Below are 6,521 nucleotides of genomic sequence, written 5' to 3' on the forward strand. Positions count from 1 at the left end.
ACAGCATCAGTATTAAAATGATGCACTTTTATTAAAAAAAAAAAAAAATGATGCACAAAAAATATCAAAATAAAGAAAAATTAAAGAAACTATTAAACAAACAGTTGCCTCTGCAGGTATGGGAGGAAGTCTTTACTGCAGGAAAGGGGATTCTTCCCATCTGTAACACAAAAACAAAAAAGATAAAACAAAACAAAAAAAAAATGTTTTTCATTTTTCATGCCTTTCTTCATTAGTATTGTTTTCTTCAGAAACCTTTCCAGAGTAGAGGAACATTTGAATTGGATGCAATGATCAGCCTGCCATGAATAAGAATCATCTGATTTGCATTGTGTTCTCAGTCTCAGTAGCTCAAATGTGCTGTTAGCATGTTAGCAGAGCGATGCTACTGTGAACCGAGGAGCTATTGTCTTGATGTGAGCTTCTACTCAGGGTTTTTTCTTCCAGTTCAGAGCAGAAATGTTTTTGTTAAGATACTGGATGTTGTGTTTTTCTCCACAATTTTAATTATAAGCTAGATATATTGCTGCTAACAGCAACAGGGATGAGTCAGTGAGTCAGTTGGGCTTGTGAATCATGATTCATGAGTCAGTAAAGTGATTCTCGAGTATTGAACGATTCGTTCATGATTCGCGCATCACTAATTTGAAGTACACTTTGAATTGGGACAGCCGTCGTCGCGTGGCGGTGACGTATTCGCACTTGAAATGCGTACTTCAAGCGTGCATACCCTGAATTGGGACACAGCCCCACACTCTCGGCCGTTTATCAATGCCCAAGTACGCGAGTACGTACTCGCGTTCTCGGTGAGTACGTACCCGCCGAGAACGCACGGGAGTACGTACCCGCCGAGAACGCGAGCACGGACTCGTGGGCCGTTTCTCAATTCTCAAGTACGCGAGCACGGACTCGTGATCTGTACAGTCGGAACACCAGCGTACGTGATGATGTCACAGGTCCGGAGTTTTTACTGCCGTCCCCTCTTAATTTAACTGTAAGTAACATGTTATGAAGCTTAACTTTAATCACAGCCAAACCAGTTTACTCAGGAACAAATAAAACACTGAAATAAACCAAACATTAACATTTAGAAGTGATCTAAGTGACTTATATATCATTGTTAACCTCAGTAGTGAAACCTCTATTAATAAAAATAGTGTACATGTACATATGTGTACATACCTTGATAAAAACAAGCGGTTTGGGGGGGGGGGTTGGAAACGATGTGCCGGGAGTCTGCTGTTGAGTTTTGGACGAAATGCATTCTGGGATATTTAGCTGTCCCAAGTCTACACCGATGCATGCTCGAGAACACATCCGGGACTTTTTCGCGTTCTCGGCGTGATGCGTACTTCGAATTGGAACAGTACTTGGTCTCCGACTGATGACGTATCACGAGTACACGAGAACGCAAGTACGCACAAGTACGCATATTGATAAACGCCCTCTCGGCTCAGTTCACACACGCGCTTTTCCTTTCTTTATTTCCGCTTGGTGTCACACGGTGTTGCTCCGGCAGAGGGCATTTACCTTTAACTGTTCCGCTGTCGAAGATTTCTCTCTGTTTCAAATCAGTTTCCAGCTGAAATCAATTTTTTCTACATCCATGGAAAACAAGAAAATCGCAGCTATTATCATTTGAATTTTAAGTTTTCTGTTTTGAAATTATCTGAATACGTTTCTTATATTGAACTTTAACATGATTCCTATCTTGAATCCAGTGCCTCCTTAAACTGGTTTAAATACTGTTTGGATCTGGTGAGTTCAGAACAAACAAAAATATGCTTTCTAATCAAAATATATAAAGTTTGATTAAAAACTTACAAAGTAATGCCAGAATAAGTTATTAATTAATTATTATTATTGTTTGACTGGCCACAAATAAATTTTTATTATATTCAGCTGTTAAACATTTGGCATATTGTTTATTAAATTAGACCCTCTGGTGCTGGTCACCACCAGCTCCCTCACAGGGAAATCTCCTCCGTAGGCCCACCCAGAAGATGGATAAACCCAGCATTTCATGAACACTGTGATGGAGACCTTTGGTTTGTGTAATGTCATAAATACTTGGATACTCCTCAGAGGCTCTGGACTTTTACATAAAGATATTATAGTTAGTCCTGTAGAAAGTTATATATTTAAAAATATATTATCATCTCTGGTTACTGTGGTATGAATTACTCTGAATTACTTTATGGTAAATAACACGCTACTGGCAAAAAACAGTGAAAGAATGTCAGATCACAAGATTTTAGTTCAACACACAAGTGATGACCTTTGACCTTCCTCAGGTTTTATTTAACTGTCTGAGAAAATCTCATGTGCTCTTCATGCAGCTGAGTACATTCAGTGTACATTCTTATCTCTCGCCTCAGTCTTGAATCCTTCTCACCTGATTCGTCACTGACCCCAACCAGCAAAGACATTTGATAGGATGGTACTGCATGTTCTTCCGTTAGTGCCGTTGTTGCAAATTAATTATTTAATTAATGTTATCTGTTAATTAGAGTTATCAAACATGGGATTAGACAACACCCACGACGACTGACCCATCTGGAGCTGTATTATTTGGAATATACATGCATCTGCCAGCCCACACATTGAACACACACACACACACACACACACACACACACACACACACACACACACACACACATATATATATATATATATATATATATATATATGCTTGACCTGGGGACTCTGTTGTCCTACTGGGAGACTTCATTGCTCATGTGGACAACGGCAATAAGACTTGAAGGGGCGTGACTGGGAGGAGCAGCGTCTTCAGATCTTAACAGATCTTAACCCGAGCGATGTTCTGTTACTGGGCTTCTGTGCAAACCAGTTTGTCAAAAACAAACACCATGTTTAAACATAAGGGTGTCCATAAATGCATGTGGCACCTGGACATCATAGACTGCAGGTCAATGATCAATTTTGTAATCGTATAATCAGATCTGCAGCTGTATGTTTTGGACACGCTGAGCTGTCAACTGATCACCACCTGGTGGTCGGTTGGATCAGTTGGCGGGGGAGGATGCTGGACAGACCTGGCATGCCTAAACCTATAACTAGGATGGGAACACTTGGCTGAGGTCCCGGTCCGTGGGATGTTTAACTGCCACCTTCGAGCATTCAGAGGGAGACTGGGTACACTGAGCCCATTCACCTCCATTGCTGAAGCTCCTGCACTGAGCTTTGGCCACAAGGTGGTTGGTGCCTGTTGTGGTGGTAAGCCCCAAACCCAGGTTATGGTTAGCCTGGGTTTGAGTTCACAGACGAAGTTAATAACTCCTTGGTGGCAGGATCCTTGGGTTCCTGAATGCTCTGGATGTTGTCGGTCTGTCTTGGCTGACACGCCTCTACAATGTTGCATGTTGTTCAGGATCAGCACCACCCTGGTCTGGATTGGCAGACTGGGGTGGTGGATCCCATTTTCAAGAAGGGGGACTGGAAGGTGTGCTCCAACTACAGGGGGATCACACTCCTCAGCATCCCCGGGAAAATCTATGCCAGGGTGCTGGAAAGTAGAGTCTTTCCATTAGTTGAACCTCGGATACGGGAGGAACAATGCCGTTTTCATCACTGGATTATTGGATCAGCTCTTTACCCTCTCAAGGATAATTGAGGCTGCATTTGAGTTTGCCCAACAAGTCTTCGTGTGTTTTGTGGATTTGGAGAAGGTATTCAACTGTGTCTCAGAGTGTTCTGTGGGAGGTGCTCTGGGACTATGGGGTGTGTGGTCTGTTATTAAGCCATTAAGCCTTAACATGAAATTTCCCCATGTAGGACTAATAACGGTATATCATCAATCAATCAATTTGATCCTTCTGCAACCATTCCAAGAGCTTGATCCTCATAGCTGGCAATAAAACGAATTTGTTCCTGGTGGGTGTTGGACTCTGCGCTCTGCAGATATGAGGAAACAGTGACAGGAAACAGAGCTCAGCAAGAGGAGGAGCTACACCAGTGAATATGAAAGGCTTCATTTAGGAGCTGAAGAGCTGCTGTGTTCTCTCTATTGTTCATTCAGTCCAAGAGAAAATCATGTTCCTGCTTTTCATTTGGATGATGATAGTCTCCTTTCAGACTGGTGAGTCATCAAAAGATGGAGTGAGATGTAAAAGGAGATGATAGACATGAAAATATTTGGATGTTGTTTGAATTGATTCACTTTTTATAAACTAAACTAAGTTTAAAGATACAGAAACATGATGGTGAAATATGTTTTTGTTGTTTTCAGGATCCACTGAGGATTTACTGACACCATCTAAAGATGTAGTGATGAGTTTGGAAGGAGACACTGTGACTCTCTCCTGCAACTATTCAGGCTCTGTCAGGAACCTCTACTGGTATCATCAGAAGTCCGGTTCACGTCCACAGCTTTTCATGGCAGAACATTCAGAGGAAACAGAAAAGCTGAAGTTTATACATGAGAAAGAAAAAAAGGAGTTTCATCTGGAGATCTCCTCTGCTGCAGTGACAGACTCTGCTGTGTACTACTGTGCTCTGCAGCCCACAGTGACAGGAAACACCAAAACTCTGTACAAAAACCTTTGGAGCAAAGACAACAGAATACTCCACAACATCCACTAGAGGGAGCCACACACTGTTAAACCTCTGATTCTTGTGTCATTGGACTGATGACAAAGACAACAGAGAAATGAAGCAGTAAAGATCAGAGACAGAGACAGAGCTGCTGTGGAAGCACAAAACTATTTGATTGGCTGAGCTATTAAACTGGCCCCGCCCACTGATCTTGAGCTCATCCAATGACATTATTTGTTGGTCATTGTGCTGCAGTGGAAGAACATTGTTCATGTGCTGTCTGTCTGGCTTTAATAACTCCAAAGACATGTTGCTGCACCTCTTTTTGCTTCTATCTCACATTATAGGTGAGTTTAAGAACAGGGATTAAAGTTTAGTTGAAGCTGCTGCATTAAGCAGATATACAGACTGCATTTCACTACTTTTCTTCTTTCTTTTTTCAGGACTAACAGCTGGAGACTCAATCACTCCTCAACAAACTGAAGTCACTGAAACAGAAGGAGAATCTGTCACACTCACATGTAGCTATGAGACAAGTGATAGCAGTCTTCTCCTTCACTGGTTCAGACATCATTCTGACCTTCAGGCTCCTCAGTTTATACTCTGGAAAGGAGCAAGATCATGGAGTGACAATGAGTATATTCCTGATAAACGTTACAAAACCCAAACATCAGATCGATCAACTACTCTGACCATAACAGTCCTAACCCTGGCAGACACAGCTCTCTACTACTGTGCTCTAGAAACACAGTGATACAAAGTGTAGAAGAGGCTGTACAAAAACCTGAACACAGATATCTGACTACTCTTCAAAGAGGAGGGAAGTGGTATTCAAAGCACAGCTTCATATCAGATGGATTCTGCTAATTCCTGTTTTATCAGAGTCACTGTGGTTACAGCTGCTAATGAAACACTGTGGGAGGATTCACATGAGCAGCAAATCCACATCAACCACAAACCAACTGTAGGAACGTTCAGACATAAAGAAATAAAAAAGCAAATTCACACAGCTGAAATTCAAAACCCACTGATTTTAAATACATATTTATACTTTTAATACTAAAATGTTAATTCATGTTCTTAGTCCTTAGTTATGTGCAATTTAGATGGAACTGTTTAGAAGCTTCAACTAAGGATCTGACTCAGCCACAAAATCTGTGTTTTTACATAACTTAGGAGAGACTACTGACATTTTAAAGAAGTGGTTTTATGTTTTATTGCAGCAGTTATAAATGCATTCAGAAAAAACACAAAGTCAACTATTCTAATCTGTCCTTAGTTCTCTTTTCCTGTACTTGTAACCACCTTGGATCTTGAAAGATGGCTGGATAATAGATGAGCTTAAAACAGTTATTCTCAGAGTATGTGGCGTGCGCCACTGGTGGGGTTCTGACAGGGGAAGGCACAAGTTACCTGGCAGAAAAACCATGCGCAACTAATGTTTAACATTAGTTCCTCATGTTAAGCATCTGCTGAAAAGCTGCAGCCGCATGTGTAAGTCGACAGTTGCAATAAAGGAGTGTACTGAAAAGTGCGATCATGTGGTCGGGTCTGTTGTGCATCTTTTACAGTGGTGCCGAAAAACAGGACTGGGGCACGAGACCCAACCACATTTTTCTTTATAAGACTGAACTTTCTTTCCCATGTCTGGCCACGTTCACATTCTGTTTCACTTGTTGCTATTTTGAAGAAGTGGTGCAAACTAATGAAGCAGTCTAGTGACAAAAGTTACAAACAGTTGTTTGAAGTGAAAGTTGTTTGAAGTGAAAGTTGTTTGTTGGAAACAAAAATTGTTGAAGGATTCATTGTGAATGAGTTGAATGAGGCAGCTGTTGTCAGCTGTGGTTGGTCCCCATGAAGGAGAAAAAGCATCTTTACTTCAGGCTGTGGCCTCATTTGTGCTCCTTGGCTAAGTGAGCAGAGGCCTCCAAACACCTCTAGGTGGGTCCAGGAACAGGCTGAGG

The sequence above is a fragment of the Pelmatolapia mariae genome, linkage group LG18 (assembly GCF_036321145.2).
Source record: "Pelmatolapia mariae isolate MD_Pm_ZW linkage group LG18, Pm_UMD_F_2, whole genome shotgun sequence".
Classification (NCBI taxonomy): Eukaryota; Metazoa; Chordata; class Actinopteri; order Cichliformes; family Cichlidae; genus Pelmatolapia; species Pelmatolapia mariae.